This window comes from Leptonychotes weddellii, chromosome 3 (genome assembly GCF_054177405.1).
Source record: "Leptonychotes weddellii isolate Sample4059 chromosome 3, ASM5417740v2, whole genome shotgun sequence".
NCBI classification, from domain to species: Eukaryota; Metazoa; Chordata; class Mammalia; order Carnivora; family Phocidae; genus Leptonychotes; species Leptonychotes weddellii.
The window spans coordinates 147,974,217-147,991,449 of NC_138371.1; the positions used below are offsets into that span (position 1 = coordinate 147,974,217).

A 17,233-nucleotide genomic window follows, 5' to 3' on the forward strand; every position below is an offset into this window, starting at 1 on the left:
TGTGTAAGACTGATGAATCACAGACCTGTACCCCTGAAACAAATAATACATTATATGTTAATCTAAAAAAATAAAGTAATTCTGGGGCAGCTGGCTGGCTCAGTCAGTATAGCATTCGCCTCTTGATCTTGGGGTTATGAGTTCAAGCCCCACACTGGATGTAGAAATTACTAAAAAATAAATTAAACATTAAAAAAATCACTTTTTAAAAAGTTAGGCTTCTTAATTGTATTTGTAGATGAATTGATTGTGATTGCCCCACTTTTTAATCAGATAAAATTTTAGTACCTATACTGAATTTCGTCAAGATGTTTATCCACAAATATAGCTAAATAACAACAACTAACTCTTTCTAGAAACAAAGCCAAGACAAAAGACATACTCATCAAGCATAAAATCTGATAATTTTTTAGTTTAGCTTCACAAGTCTCAAAAATGACCTAGACTGGATGATTCCACGTTCATTCCCTTCTTCTTTTCCAAGTACCTGTTTTGCATCATAAGCCAGACTCTACTATACTTGTGATCCTTTACCTGAAAACGTCAAAAGGCCAGTGGTCCTGCTGTAATTTCAATGCCTCTCTCTCTATGCATTTCCATCCACCTTTTCAATAAGTATCAGATTAATGATCTGTTCATCTCCAAGTCACTACTGAGGCACCCCATAAATCAAGAGATGTGCTTTGATTCAATACATTATCCTCATTCCTTCTCTGCTAGACCCTAAAAAAGAAATCATTCAGATTAGGAAAAATATTTCCAGAAAAGAATCATAAAAAAAGTATTTCAAAGGGGCACCCAGGTGGCTCAGTCGGTTAAACGTCCGACTCTTGATTTCAGCTCAGGTCATGATTTCACTGTCATGAGATCCAGCCCCACATCGGGCTTTGCACTCAGCATGGAGTCCGCTTGAGTTTCTCTCTCCTTCTCCCTCTGCCCACCCCCCCCCCCACCATGCTCTCTCTCTCTCAAATAAATAAATAAACCTTTTTTCTAAGTGTTTCATGGCCTTCAAAAATCTACATCGGACCTGCACTATCATTGCAAGGTACTATTTAAAAATAGCATAGGTCTATGTAATATAATATGCATTTGTGTATGCATGCACAATAACTTAAATCAAATGTAAAGACATACATATAAACTATTGCAGTAGAGCTTTATGTGCATATGTGTTTAATATTTTTGACAGTTCAATATTCACTTCTCCTTCCTATAGGACACAAATTTTCTTTTGGTGAATTACTTCTTTCCCATTGTATTGAGGTTTTTAGTGAGCCCCTTCTGGTCAATACTGCAGGGTTTCCATCAAATAGCACTAGAAGTCTATTTGATGGAAATAGACAAATAGTAGTCTATTTGATGGAAATTTACCTACAGTAAATCCAGTGCCTGCATCCTACTAAGAATGTCAAATTAACCAGCCTTCTCCACACTTCCTCGGAAAAGCCAGAAGCCTGGGGAATCAGCTGCTGTCTTCCAGGATTTGCATCTTATGTGAGAGATACTGGGATGGAAGAAGCTGCTGGAATTCCACACTTCCCACCTGTGGTGCCCAAACATGATTGTTCCTGGTCTGACAACACTCCCAGCCCCCAGAGCAGCCTTAAATAATGATTATTACCAAGTCTGATTCTCAGTTTTCCAAGGATTTGCTGAGTTCCTGGTAAATTTCCAGGAGATTCCCTTCTTCAATTGCCCAAAGTCATCTGTTGCCTGCAATCCAAGGACCCTGATCATGACAGTTATTTATGAAATAAACACTGAGTAAGAATACACATTAAATATATTATTTACACTCCGGGTGATTAGTATATATGTGTAGATGCATTTTGTTGATCAATGAGTAGAGAGGAGAAAGGAAGTTGCCCTTTCAGGCAGGAAGGTTGCCATGAGCTCTCTCCAAGAAAATAAGAGCTGAGAAGACATCTTTTTCAGACACTGTGTGTGTGTGTTTCAGATACTATACATATATATAACTAGTGGTATGTTCTAAAATTTTATTAATACCTTCAGTGGAATATCAATTAAAATTGGCAGCAGGGATGTTAAGTGAGAACTCCTAACAGCAAAAAAAAAAAAAAAAAGTGAGCTGTCTTTCTGTGTTGGAAAATTTTGTATTTTATGCAGCCAGTTAAAAGAACATCTCATCCAACTATTCAATATAAGAGTTTATTATGCTCAAATAGCTATGGATATTTTATTGTTTACTCTTTGCGATCTTTTTTAATAGCTACTGACTATCCCAATGTGCCGGTATCACCCCGCCAGGAGGGGATTTCTTCGCTTTGTTGATGCAGAGCATCAACTTAATGTTGCAGAACTTAAGGTCTTCTCTTTTATAAACTTACCGTATCTTTTCTCTCCCTGTGCAGTAAGTCTGATTTAATTATCTCCCAGAAATCAGTAAAGGTACTATTTTTGTCTTTGCTTGCCCTTAATCCTTATTTGATTAATTGGGTTGCGTTTACCTCAACCTCTTCCCTTCCACATATCATCGAAGGTGGCCGTGGGACTGCTGGGGTGGTTTCACAGGCCCCTTGGCCTCCGCAGGGGGCTCGGAGCTAACCAGCAGATGCGAGTAATGCGAGTAATGTGCAAAAGGCCCGTTCCTCTTCTCAGGGTGCGCCGCCCTGCACTCCCACGCCCCCTGCACCTCTTCCTTTTCCCGGTTCCTGCCCGCAAGGGAAGAGGAGATATTTGTAAGAATGAGGCGGGTGTGTGACACCAATTACTCTCCGTTCAACAGGCTGGGATCTTTTCGATCTCGCAGGTCTTTGAAAAGACTTCTAGTGCTATTTGATGGAAACCCTGCAGTATTGACCAGAAAGGGCTCACTAAAAACCTCAGCATCTGAAAACGAAAGAAAAAAACATAAGCCCCTGTCAACACATATTTTTTAAGAAAGTATGAGTATTACGGGGACGCTTTTACCAACGAGTGAACTTGGAAGATGCCAGGAGGCGGGTGGGGGAGGGGAGAGAAAGAGGGAATTGGGGCAGGGAGAGAGAGAGAATTTCTCTTGGCTCCAAGGGGAAGCAATTTTGCATCAAAGTCATTTTCCCACCAGTAGGCATCTCCGGGGTCTCCATGACACAAGGCACAACTGTAACAGAACACCGTTGGTGGAGGAAATGACTGGTTTTGACATTCCCCTCAGGGCCGGTTTCCTGTGCGGCTGCCATATCAAAGCACCACAAACTGGGGAGCTTAAAACAACAGACATTTTTTTCTCTCACAGCTCCGGAGGCTGGGAGTCTGAAATCAAGGTGTTGGCAGGGTTGGTTCCTTCTGTAGGCTCTGAGGGAGAATCCCTTCCATGCCTTTCTTCTGGCTGGTGGTGCTTGCCAACAGTCCTTGGCATTGCTTGGCTTGCAGCTGATTCACTCCAGTCTGTGCCTCTGTCATCACGTGGCCTTCTCCCTGTGTGTCTCTGGGCACAAATTTGCTCCTCCTTATAAGGACACCAGCGAATTAGGACCCACCATCATCCACGATGACCTCAACTTAATTTGATTACATAAACAAAAAGCCTTATTTCCAAATAAAGTCACATTCACGGTATGGGGAGTTAGGACCTCAACATATCTTTTTGGGAAACACAATTCAACCCATAAATAAATTAGCCTTGTGCTATTTCCAAGCTAGTCAGTGTTCATCTTTGTATGTTCAACCCTTTCTAGAACTCACAGGGTCCACAGTCAGTGGCAACTACTCATGGTGTACTCTTACATGGGTGTGTTGCCATAATTTCATTTACATGTTATAGAGTAGAGGACAATGTGCTGCGAATAAGAGGTAAGGATCATAATTCATCTGGATCCAAATAAAAGCTGTTTGTTCACTATAACCCACAAGAATTTTGCCTTATTGGTATATCAGAGAAGGAGTTCAGGGCAATCATTAGGTCTACCAAGATGAGCACCACTGAAACTGGTGAGCGGTGTGGGAGCGAGGCAGAATGTTCTACACACTGGGAGGCATGACCATACCGTGATAGCAGCCGCACTGTGATCATCGCTTACTTGTTACACTCTTCTGAGACTCTCAGTCTCTTCCGGTGTGCCATCAAATCTATTTATGCCGCATACATATTAAGAACCTCTGTTTTCAATTTTAAGTGTAGATCAAATGTTCCAACTCCAGTACCTCTCCCACTAAATAATACCTTCATAATTTACCAACTGCCTAACTCAGTGCATTGTCTAAAGATGAAAACCTCTGACCTATAAAGGAAATGATTTGTGGTGGCTGAGTACTTTTTCTAATTTATCCAGTGATTCCTTCCATGGATATAGGAAAATGGACCCCACTCAGGGCTTGAATAAAATCATCCAACTTCACCAGAAAAAACTTGGTCTCAAGAAGATGAATCTCAAGAATTCATCTATAGCTTCTGAGAGCACCTAGGAGGATTCGCCCAGGCTACAATGCCCAGAAATTGTTGGGGAGCCAGAAATCCCATCAGCAAAGATTTGTTCTGAAGATGACAGAAGAGCAGCCTGACACAGTGGAAATACCCACCCCCACACAAAAAGTGAAGATTTTATAGAGAACCCTTTATCAGGTATGTTTCCAACCAACAGAGCTAGAAGTAAACCCAGGAAAGGCACCTGCTGGAAAGACACAAAATGAAAAGCAAAGGTGCCTAATAATGTCACCACCTTCGTAGCTGTCTTGGGGCCCAGTCCTGTGATTCTTCTCCCCATGGAGCTTCTGGGTAGCATGTCTCCTGAAGACATTTTACATAACATGGATGATGGAGGGGGCCCATGAGGCAGGCGATCTGCACAAATATTCTTTCAAAGAGGAAAGTCACATTTAATGAAGGGAAATGAGGGAAAGAATAAAGATCTAGAGAAAAGAAAAAAAATGTGTTCTGCTTTTGCTCCAATGGTCAGCTTCTTCATCCCTCAGCCACCCTCTTCTTCTCCAACCTGCTGACTGCTGAGTCCTCTATGTTAACCCGAAGGCCAAGTGAACGTTAGGTGGAAAAATGAGAGCCCAAGGCCCAGTGGCCTTCCACCACTCTCCACGGTCCAGGGCAAAGCTAAGAAGCAGACGCTCCCCCATGCCCTGCTGAGACGCTGGGTCAGATGCAGAGACTGCACCAACTAAAAGCCAGTGTAAGAGCCTCATAAGTTTACAGATGGGAGGAGGACTCTGGAAATGTGAACAGTGCTGAAGCTCTCTCCTGACCACACCTTGACTTCTCTGTCCTTCAGAAACCTGCTCCTACTCTGCTCCACAAATTACTCTAGCCAGAACTTTCAGGCCACTTTGCTGGGGCTATAACTAAAAAAACACCTTCCCTTTCACAGGACACCCTAGTGCTGCCAGGTTAGTTGTGCTTTCAGTATGGAGGTGCAGCAAAACCACCACGGGGCCGAGACTGGGGGCCACATTCCTCGTCTTTCCCGGACACATAGCTGGACCTCACGCCCAGTTCCCTCGGAGTTATGTATAGCCACAACACTGAACCGTAACAGGGGACTGTCAGGGACATGCACCACTTGTCGGTCTGGTGCATGGAACTCCCATGCACAGCAGTCTGTGCTCTTTCTCCACCCACTGGCCTGATGCAACAAACACAACCACTTTGGAAGCCACGCGGGGAGGACGACAGAGCCACAGGGCAGAGCCACAGGGTAGATGGAGGTTGGGTCCCTGAATCACCACCAGGAAGCTCCAATTAAAGAACACCCTTCAGGGTATTACATAAGCAAGAAGTAAACTATTATGTTTGAGCCATTGCACATTCTTGACTCCAATTTGTTTCTTACTGCAATGAATCTACCTTAATTAATATGCACTTTCTTTCAGAGGTGCCCACCCTGGAGGCTGTGTGCTTTCCCACACTGGTTTTCACTAGAGCATTTCATTGGGCAATTATGCTTCTGAAAACACTGCAGATGACGCAAGAGAGCCTTCCCTATTGATGATAAAACTTTGCTAAGCAACAGGCCTCTGTTCTTGTGCGGAGAAAATAGGGCAAGCTGTAGAGTCAGGCTGGCTTTGATCTCTTTTCCACAATATTCTGCCCAGGTGATTAATATCAGCTCACTTTATCTTTCTGACCCTAAATCCTTCTCTGTAATTGGGACAACTAATTATCCCAATTAATTATTAACATACAGTTGCAAAGAGTAAGGTTTAAGGAGTAGAATCAAGGGACTTATTACAGTGCCTAGTACACAGAAGCTATTATTGTCATTATTATTTATATTTACTAGTAATTTACTGGATTGTACCCTTTAAGTACAGGAACAGTATCTGATTCATCCTTTTAACTCCAGCATTAAACGTGAGTTCCCAGAAGACATAGATTATGTCGATTTATCTTTGTATCCCTACATCTAGAACAGTGATGATTACTTCATGAAGGGAAACTATCCTTAGTATTAATATTATTACTCACTAACTGTCGCCTCCAAAGCAAGGATTGTGTCTATAAATCTTTCTTTGGAATCTAGAAGGATGACCTGCATGTAATAGGCCCTCAACAATAGTAATTAGTAAACTAATTTCTCCAAAAAAAAAAAAAAATCGATTAAATCAGTAAACCAAGTGCGCCTGGGTGGCTCAGTTGGTTAAGCGACTGCCTTCGGCTCAGGTCATGATCCCAGAGTCCTGGGATCGAGTCCCACATTGGGCTCCCCCTTCTCTGCAGGGAGCCTGCTTCTCCCTCTGCCTCTGCCTGCCACTCCCCCTGCCTGCGCTCACTCTCTCTCTCTCTCTATCAAATAAATAAATAAAATCTTAAAAAAAAAAAAATCAGTAAACCAATTTCTCTCCAGTAGGTAGTTGATGAGATTCTGGGCATGGGGATTGGTGGGAGGCAGTGGTCACCAGAGAGCAGGTGCATCTGTGAGGGAATTTGGATTCCAAATCAATAGCAGCCTGGAGTTCCCAGACCCCCATACCACGTAGGTGGCATTGCTCCCCACAACCACCAGAACATTCTTTCGAGGTGGAGCGTTCTCCAGTTCCCACTGTGTCATTAAAAGTAAACAATATAGCCTAACCAGCCTACCTCAAAAAGTTGTCATGACATTCATCCAGTGCAAAAACAATTTACAGAATGCAAGTTTTTCTGGAAAATTGACTGGTACTGCTATATCACCAACGTACCTTGTATAACAACTGTCAAATAGTCATTTTTCCCCTAATTTCCAGAATCGTAAATAGAAATAGTGCCTCTATTTCTGATGCTGTAATTAAAAAATATTACACTACAAAACTTTTTAAAATTTTTACGAAAAAGTGAAAACAGTACTAAAAAAAAAGTTGACGTGAGGCGATACACACATACGGAGGGATGCTCTCACTGTTACGGGTGTTCTCACAAAAGTCACCTCCAGTCTTCTTTGTTGTCAGTACTCTTGTGTTCATCCTTTCCCTTCATCTGGTGGGAGATCCTGTGTCCCATTCTTTCCCTGTGTAAGGTACAACCACGTCTTACTTTAAAACATTATTATTAAGACAAATACTCTTCTACTATATATTACATAAAGACAAATATCTTACATAAAGACAAATATTTTTATTATTAAATTGTCCGTTTCTTGGAAACACACCCAGAAATGACTCATTTCTTCAAAAATAAGGTAATAAAGCACTCCGCTTTGTCCAAGACAAGACTGTATCACACGTACGTCAGGCTAGCCGGTGATAAGTCACATTTCACTTTCTCAAGAGTGTTTCAACAATGAGGAGACTCATAAACTGCTTTTGAAATGAAAAACAGGAATTGGGAGGAGAAGGCGGGGCAAGAGCTTAAATGAGAAAAATAGGTTGAGATTAAACTTGGTCATAGCTGGAGGAAATGTAGTTCAATTACACTGTATATAAATAATTGCCCTGGTTACATACGTTAAGAAGTCTGAAAGAAGGTGCGGGTCACGTTAGAAGTGTCACCAGGAGGTCCTGCCGGGCTCACAGCCAAATGACCCTCAAAGTGACATTTAGCTTGGGGCTCTCTCCCTCAGGCAAGGCCAGTCCTCCCCTCTATAGGCTTTGATATTCCATGTTGTCAGCATACACAATGAATTCAGCTCTGGAGGATGTAAGCTCATGGGAGATTGAGGGAGAAACAAGAAAGCCAACATGTCCACTTACACTGCCTTGTAGTTTTCAGGACCCTCGTGTGTGTCTCTGGCCTGGCCAGCCCGGAAATACAACCTGAAAGCAGTTTGCTTGGTGTGCCCGGCCTCAGAGCGGGTTATAGGATTCCGATTACAGGACTTTCAGTCCATTCTTCTCCACCACAGAACACACCTGCCTCTAGGAGTCAGTGCATCAAGTTGGGGAAAATGGGCTCCTTCTGCCTTCCTAGTGTGCCCACCTTGGCCTCTCTGTCCCTTGGTCTCCTGCCTCCCTCACGTACTTGTCCTTACCCCCCCCCCACCTGGATGGCACAGTCTTTCTCATTCTTCATCAGACTGATCAGGTCAAACAAGGGTCTCAAGCTTCCTGTTGAGAGCATGCAAAATGCTTTCTTTCTAAGGTGACTCTTGCCACTATTTGATCTCAAGGACCACGTGATACTTTCATTCAAGTTGTCAACTCTCCTTATAAGAGGTCCTGTTACTTTTCCCCAGGGCAGAATATATTAGGCCTGCTTTTTGAGGCAGATGCTACTCATTTGATGGTGTCATCTGCAAATGCTTAGGTTTCAACTTCCATCGGAGGGACAGATATTCTTATTATTAAATAAATTGACTTCAGAAGTACAAATTTCTTGTCAAAGGAAGTCTGAAAGAGCAGATATTGTAACTAAAAGAACAACTGGTACCTGAGGCACAAGAATGTTGTTGAAATAACAACAGACTAGAATTTGGAGCGCCTGGGGTTCTCAAGCCGATTCAACCTTAAAAGCTCTGTCCCTGGCTCTCCCTCTCCCTCCCCCACCCCCTCTGAAGGCCAGAAGGCAGCCAGCATCTGCAAGCCAGGCATCAAGCCCTCACCAGGAACCCCATCAGCCAGCATCATGATCTCGGATTCCCAGCCTCCGGAACTATGAGAGAGAAACATTTGTTGTTTAAGCCACGTAGTCTATGATATTTTGTTTTAGCTCCCTAAGACACCCAAAGCCCTACAGTTACTACCAGGTTAGAACCCTGTGCTAAAAGAAATGACAAAAACGTCTGAAGAAATTGCCCCCAGGGCAGCCTACTAATTGCCAACAGTCCCAGATCTTGGGTGCCGCTACTCTGAGGGCGGAATTAGAAATTAATTTGTGTCAGTGCCAGCCCTACTCCCAAAAACGTAGCAAATGACCTAGATGGTCTAGTTCAGAGGACGGGCACTCCAAAGGCCACCTTGTGCAACAGTATCTCCCCGGCCCGGGAGCCAGCAAGCTGGGCACTTGCCGAGCCACCATTCACAAGTCTGTTCTTCTGGAATCGCGCTACTCTCTTCTGGAGGCTCTCTTTCAAACTGCAAGTTTCACCGAGCTGGGAGGCAGAAGCTCATTGCTCCAAGGTGGTCCACCAGATGCAGCTGCCAAACAAGAGAGAGCCCCAGACGCCTGGAAAAAGAAAGGGTGGGGACCGGCGGGAGGGAACTGGGGGGAGGGAGGGAGGCAGATGAGGGGCCACCACTGCCTTTTCTGGGCGCTGGCACGATTCCACCATAGAGAATTCTGCTCCTGGCTTGAGCCGGGTGCTAAAGCCATTATTTATAGCTTACAGCCTCCCGAATCAGGCGGCACTACATGCATGGGAAGGTAACCAGAAGAAGCAGGGAGCACATCACGGTGGGGACATTGCTACAGCAGATGGTGGCCATGGGAGCGGTGGTGGCAGCTTGTTCAGAGGAGATTCTGTTCTGCTTTAATAGCATCTGATTCCAAGCGAGGCTGAGCCTCCAGATCTGCTGACACTGCGGCTCCTGGATCCAAGTCGGTCACCGGCTAGGCATCTGGACCCCTCAGCCTTCGGGCAGGCTGCACTGAGCTCAGGCAGAAAATGGAATTTCCCCTTCCTGCCTCATTAAAGGAACCATCCGAGTTCACTTCTCCAACAGGAGCAATTTGGGCTGAATTGAGTCTTGAGCAGTGATGAGCCGGGGCATCAAATTCCATGAGCCTTCCTGTGTCTCAGTAAGAAATACACTGGAGTCAGAAAGAAATCGCTGCACCCATCCTCCCTCCCATGGGGCGTATGCAACTCCATCTGCTGCTTCACGTGCTAAGAGCTACGGACGGCAGTCATTTCTAAGAAACCACAAAAATAAATTTCTTTCCAGGCCGTACTTTGCATTTTTACCTCCACTGAGCATATCGCTGGGCACCAGGCAGAGAATACTATGGGTCACAAAATCTTATTGGCTTTAGATGTATCTACATTTGGCAAGCGGGCCATTCTGGAGGTTTCCTCTGGAATATCCAGATGATGAAGGTGCCACATTGATGAGATGTTTCCTATAATATCTCTCTTAATCCCCTCCTTCGTTTCTCCTGTGTGGACCCCGCTTTCCTTTCAGCTTCTTCAGCTCCATTCTTGGGCATGAGATTTGTTGTTCCAGCATGGACTGTGAGGAGAAAAATGTAAGAATGAGATCCTAGGTCTCACTAAACCCCACTGCCCCAAAATACAATGAGCCACTTCTGGCAGCCCGGCCGGTTGGACAGGAAGGCCAGCGGCCGAGGAACAGTGCCAAGCTTTAGCTAAGTGCTTGCTGTTGAAAGGTTTCATGAAAAAATCCTGAAGCAGAGAACTGAAATGTTCAGGGAGTAGAGACCCCCGACTCCTGTCCTGAAAATAGTGTTTATTGGATGGTCTCTGGCTCCCAGCAACCCGGTCTCAATTTCCACCAGGCAAATAGAAATGAACACAAACTTTCAGCTGCCCCACCCTCCTCACCCTCCCCAAGGGGTGCAGCAGGCTTGCAGCAGGCTCTGACTTCTCTCACTTCCTTTCTAAGCACAAGCCCTTAGCACCCTCTGCTTCACCCAGAAGGTAGGTGGCAAACAGCCAAGCTCTGGGGCAGTCAGAGAAGCAGAGACCCAAAAAACAGAGCCCTGGGCACATGGGCCATTGTGCGGGGGGGGGGGGGGTAGGTGCGGGAAAGGTTCTGCCCGCCCTTGGAGTTTAAGGCCCAGGCATTGCAACTTGGAAGGACCTCTGTCCACTTTGATCATTTACTGATAGAAAACCTAGCCCGGAGTGAGTAGTGGGAACCCAAGATTACACAGAACTCAAATTCAGGTCTCCTGGGCACTCTCTGCCCACTACTCCTCATTGTCTTCTTGTGCTCGGGGTAAGAGAAAGGAAGGGGCTCATGGAGCGGGAACGTTTGAGAAGCTCTAGCCCCAGGGTTTTCTGAATCAGAAATTGTGCACTTCTCATCTGGTCTGCCCACGCTCCTCATGAGGCATCTGGTGGGCTGCTCCGAAGACAGGTCCTCATCTCCTCGTGCCAACTTGGACTGCAGTGGGGCCGGGACAGAGTTCAGCCCACGTCTGGACCCCACGGCCTCTCTCCTGCAGCCTGGGCAGGCTTGTAGCTACAGAGGAAACATGTGGAAACATAAAAAGGAAGCTGTGGCTCAGCATTAGCAGGCAGTACAGAGACGCAGGGTGGAGGTCTTGAAGCTTACCCACAGCTTAGATCCCTCTCCCACCCACCATCTCCAAAGCCACTGTCCAGAAACGCAAGTGTGAAATAAGGTGGATTTCTCTGCCTCTCCCTACAGGGTTTTGAGAGCTTTAAAGAAAAAAAAAAGTTTCATCTTCTTTAGATTGTGGATCTACTTACTTATAGCACAAAAACCTAGATTTTAACCCAGGGCCATGCTGCCTTTAGGGAACACAAATTCATGGTGATATCCAACCCTCCAGAATTTTTCGTGTGGGCCCTCTGGACATTGTTACTTGCCTTGACCCTTCTTTGTACCAAGATAGCAGTGATTGCTCTTTGTGATACAGGCCAGGGATCTCAGATACATCAGGCAAAGCAGATGTTATTCCCATTTTACAGACAAATAAAACGAGGCTGAGAATTCCAGTTGCATGATTTGCCCCAGATCTTACAGCTGGTCACAAGGCTGTGATTCAAACCCAGGTCTGAGTCTGAACCTGGTTTCTTTCTCAGGCGCTGCTCCTTCGACCCACCTCCAGTACCAGCAGTCAGAACTTAAGTCAACTCATGACTCCTCTCCATAAAGCTGAGCACCGAGAACCCCGGAATACCCACCACCCCCACGCTCTCTTTGACCACTGAGACTCAGCGAAGGGGAGCTCTGCTGTCCCTGTCCCCCTGAAATACTAACCAGAGAAAGGTAAACTACTTCCTTCTCCTCGAGATTCCCCGTTACCTACATATCTCCTTCTGATATGCCAATCATGGGTCCACCCATGCTGGCTGCTAACAAGTTGGTTTCATCCCTCGGTCATATTTGCAAATTTGTGCCCATCCCTTCGGCAATGGTGTTTACCCTAAGTTATAATCCTACACAGAGGAAATCTAGGCTGTTTAATTTTTGATTCAGTATCAAACAGAAAATCACCCAGAATTGGGCACTTAATGAAGATGATGATGATGATGATGATGAGGGCCTAGGACGCTCTGTCCCAGTAAAGCATCGCCAAAATTATCCATAAATATTTCCCAGCAAGGTGCCGCAGAGGACTCAGTAGACAAGGGCATCAGAGTCTCTGTGAACAGGTTTTCCCCAGTAGTACCAGATAAGGGTTTTGCATCCCACCCCCCAGAGCAATGGGGGGGGGGGAGGGGGGAGGCTCAGAGGTGGCAGGAGGCTCAGAGCCAAGCTGACAGGCGGGAGGAAGAAGTCAACACACCTTCACATGGGGTGCAAGGACTACTGGTTTCCCTCATAACATGCTGAGCGTGGCTCTAAGTGGGAGAAGCTGGAGCAGAGAGCCCAGTCCCCCTGGTGAGCCGGCCGCATTTCCCCACCCTCCCGGAGAAGGCTCTGCGTCCCACCACCCGGCCAGCTGAGTGGGCTCAGTACCATAGCACAGGGCCTCACCCCCTGGAAAGCAACAGTGATACTGTATGGAACACGGCAGCGATGATAATGTAAAAACTGGGGAGACACTTTCACACAGGATGCAACTTCTTCCAGAAGGCACCCAGAGCCTAGCTGTGAATATCTTTTAAAATGCCCCGGGGAGCCTGGGGGGCTCAGTCTGTCAAGCGTCCAACTCTTGATTTCGGCTCAGGTCGTGATCTCAGGCTCCTGAGATCGAGCCCCACATCGGCTCCGCTTTAGGTGTGGAGCCTGCTTAAGATTCTCTCGCCCTCTCCCTCTGCCACCCCCCTAAAAAAAAAAAAAAAAAAACGATTAAAATGCTCAGAAACTTTTCCCCCAGGTTTTCTGCATAAATCAAAAATTACCTTTTATCTTCTAAAGCAATTAGACTTAAGTGATTGTAAATAAAGAAAACAAATAGCCGTTATACACCGAGTCAATATACCACCTATCCCAGACTAATAGCTGTTGCCCTGATTCCATCTTGCATTTAGGACATTTGTTCTTTTTTTTTTCTTTAAAGATTTTATTTATTTATTCGACAGAGAGAGCGAGAGAGTACAAGCAGGGGGAGCAGTAGAGGGAGAGGATGAAGCAGGCCTCCCACCGAGCAGGAAGCCCAACATGGGGCTCGATCCCAGGACCCCGAGACCATTACCCGAGCCGAGGGCAGACGCCCAACCATCTGAGCCACCCAGGCCCATTTGTTCTTTATTGCATTTGTGGTTTGCTGAGTGCTTTCAGGGAGAATAAATAAGACTTTGAAGGAATAGCCGAAGAAATTTATAAATTGGAAGTCTTTTTTACTTTTAAAATAATTTTACACTTCAAAGCAATTGTATGTCAATGGCTTATAGTCTTTTAAGAAGCTGTACATTTTTGGAAAGGAAATCTACTTTAACATGAACACTTTCTTGCTTGCTTTAGAAATAGGACACAGAAATCAATCCACAGATATATTTCAACTTTTTCTTGTCATTTTTGTTATTTTATTCCACAGCTCATAGAGATGAGAACTTGAAAAGAATAAAAATGTACCCTTTGACTCATATATCCTTATTCTGTTTTAATTGCAGGTAAAGATGACACATTATAGTGAAGACATTTTATTACGATTCAGAAAGAAAAAGGCTGAGTTATGAGCGGTATGGGATGGGAGCACGGAAAGATTCATGAACGTTCAGTTCAGGAATACCCATCATTTCTCTGTATGTGGTATTGCAACAGATAGATAACCCACATGTCAGTGATTGCATCTGCTTAAATAAATGGCATCGGCTTGCTATAAATATTAAATACTGTCTTTTCTATTAGAGTAAGCATTAGTAATGATACCACTATCTCTGCATTTGAGGTCAAATGAAAAGATTAGTGTACCAGGTTCTAGAATGTTGAACTCTGACCGTCCTTCTCTCTAGCACCCACATCCAGTTCCCAGGCCTGCCCCATGGTGTTAGGAGTGGGGGAGACGGGGGACGAACACACAGTCAGGAGCCAGCCTGAGTCCATATCCTGACTCTACCCCTCTCCAGTGCTAAGACCTTGACAAGCCCCCCAGTCTCTCACTCTGCCCCTCATTCTCCTCCTCTGGAAAGTGGGGCAAGAAACATCGTCTGTTGTGTGGATTCATGGAGTTGCATGGAAAGCACCTAGAACAGTGTACCTAATGAATGTAAAATAAGCATCAGGTCTTTTGATGACAATGATTTTTTTTTCATACTGAGGCCTTTTTGAGTAGGGCTACTTCCACTCCTCTCCACACCTACTCCCCACCCCCTACCCCACCTCACCCCCTCCGGGCAACTGCAGCAAGTAGGATCCTACCTGGGCTTTCTGCTCTCTGCACACCCACCACCTCTACCACCCCGGCCCCAGTTTGAGTCTAACGTCCCCTCCTTCGTGGCTCGCGCTACCCAGTAGACAGATCAATCCCAGCACCCACTACACTTTTCATTTTCTTCATCCATCTATATTCATGTGTAGTGGGGCTGAAAAACACATATTTTAAAGGCTGATGTCAGAAGCCCACTTAGATAGGAAACTATCTTCATTTGGGATATACCTTAATAAGCAAACTTTGACAAGAAAGATGAGTCCCAAAGATTCTGACTATAAGGAGGGACTAACTCCTCCACACCAGAGGGACACATACACTTGGGCAAATGGTGGAAAACAAGTGCAGTGAATGGAGAACGGCCAAAATGATTTCAACTTGCAGAAAAAGATGGTCAGTGAGAGATGCCTGCTGGCAGGGGCTGAAGGATATGTGAGAAGGAATGAGTCCTCTTAAGTTCAAATTGTTTGCGTTTCTGGGATGTGAAAAAGACCCAAAACTTAAGTAAAGCCTTAAAAAGGTTGGCTCAGGTCCTCCAAGAAACAGACAGGATTGGATGTGTAAGAGATTTACCAGGGGAAACACCTGTAGAGAAGTAAGGGAAGAGAAATAGGAGAGATGCTGAGCTGACCAGTGCAAAAGGGGAGAGGGCAAGGGAGGAAAATTGGATAAAGCCTCAGATCACGGAGCGTTCTGAGAAAGACCTGACCAGGCTGATGGAAAGGCCTTGAGTCAAAGTCACCGATGGAGGAGTCCTGCATCTCACAGTCGGTAACAGCCCCCCCACCGCACTACTAGCAGCCCACTCACTGAGGGTGTAGCCTGCACAAACAAGATGGTAGATCCAGAGCAGCGACTGGGGCTCTCAGCCAGCCATGCTCCCGGAGGAGGGGACCGGACCTGCCCTCGCCACCACCCAGGGTTACCTCAGCTGACAGGAATCGTGTCTGATTCATCATTTGATACTCAACTGCTCAATCAGTTAATAAGTTGATCCACATTACACACCACATAATCATCCTAAACAACTATTGAAACTAAATGTGGTACACATGAGAATTCATTATACTCTTCTTTCTATCTTATTGCATTTAAATTTCCCTTAATAAGAAGGTTTATTACAAATATTATTTAGAGGGGTGCCTGGGTGGCTCAGTTGGTTAAGCATCTGTCTTCGGCTCAGATCATGATCTCAGGGTCCTGGGATCAAGCCCCACCTTCGGGCTCCCTGCTCAGTGGGGAGTCTGCTTCTCCCTCTCTCTCTCCCCCTCCTCCCCCCACGCTCTCTCTCTCTCTCAAAGAAATAAATAAAATCTTTAAAAATATACACTATTTAGAAACCCTCTGGTGGTTCCTCAAAAAATTAAGTGTAAAAAAAATTAAATATAGAATTCCCACATGATCCAGCAATTCTACTTCTGGATATATACCCCAAAAGAACTGAAAGCAGCGACCCAAACAGATATCTACATTCCCATGTTCACAGCAGCACTATTTGTAACCACCAAAAAGTGGGAGCAATCAAAATGTCCATCGACAGAAGAATGGATAAACAAAACATACGATACACATACAAAAGAATATTATTCAGCCTTAAGAGAGAAGGACAATCTGCCACAGGCTACAACACAGATGAACCTTGAGGATCATTACGCTAAATAAAATCAGCCAGTTCCAAAAAGACAAATACTGCATGATTCCAGTTATGTGAGGTAACCACAGTGGTTTCAAACTCCTAGAGACAATGTTTATTCTTCCGATCCATGAGCATGGAATGTTTTTCCATCTTTTTGTGCCTTCTTCAATTTCTTTCATGAGTGTTCTGTAGTTCCTAGAGTATAGATCCTTTACCCCTTTGGGTGGGTTTATTCTGAGGTATCTTACGGTTTTTGGTGCTATTGTAAATGGAATCATTTCTCTTTCTACAGTTGCATTGTTAGTGTCTAAGAAAGCAACTGATTTCTGTGCATGGATTTTGTATCCGGCCACATTACTGAATTGCTATATGAGTTCTAGTAATTTGGGGGTGGAGTCTTTCGGATTTTCCACATAAAGTATCACGTCATCTGCGAAGAGAGAGAGTTTGACTTCTTCTTTGACAATTTGAATACCTTTTATTTCTTTTTGTTGTCTGATTGCTGTTGCTAGGACTTCTGGTACTGTGTTGAACAATAGTGGCGAGAGTGGGCATCCTTGATGTGTTCCTGATCTTAAGGGAAAGGCTCTCAGCTTTTCCCCATTGAGGAGGATATTCGCTGTGGGTTTTTCATAGACGGATTTTATGAACTTGAGGAATGTTCCCTCTATCCGTATACTCTGAAGAGTTTTAATCAGGAAAGGATGAGGTATTTTGTCAAATGCTTTTTCTGCATCAATTGAGAGGACCATATGGTTCTTCTCTCT

General features: G+C 44.9%; 1 protein-coding gene and 1 long non-coding RNA gene across 7 annotated transcripts in view; one reads left to right on the top strand and one right to left on the bottom strand.

Annotated features, from left to right (window-relative positions):
• The window catches only part of LOC115941740 (uncharacterized), an 85,387-nt gene that overhangs the window by 47,802 nt on the left and 20,352 nt on the right, over positions 1-17,233 (bottom strand). For 5 of the 6 annotated variants that reach the window (XR_014143825.1, XR_014143823.1, XR_014143824.1 and 2 more), the window contains 2 exons: positions 1,625-10,533; positions 535-723 (listed from right to left, as the gene is read on the bottom strand). This is a non-coding gene — a long non-coding RNA (uncharacterized LOC115941740). The remainder of the gene's footprint in view (positions 1-534; positions 724-1,624; positions 10,534-17,233) is intronic. The other variant, XR_014143827.1, reaches the window with a different exon arrangement.
• The window catches only part of SCEL (sciellin), a 732,032-nt gene that overhangs the window by 4,826 nt on the left and 709,973 nt on the right, over positions 1-17,233 (top strand). The window lies entirely within an intron of this gene.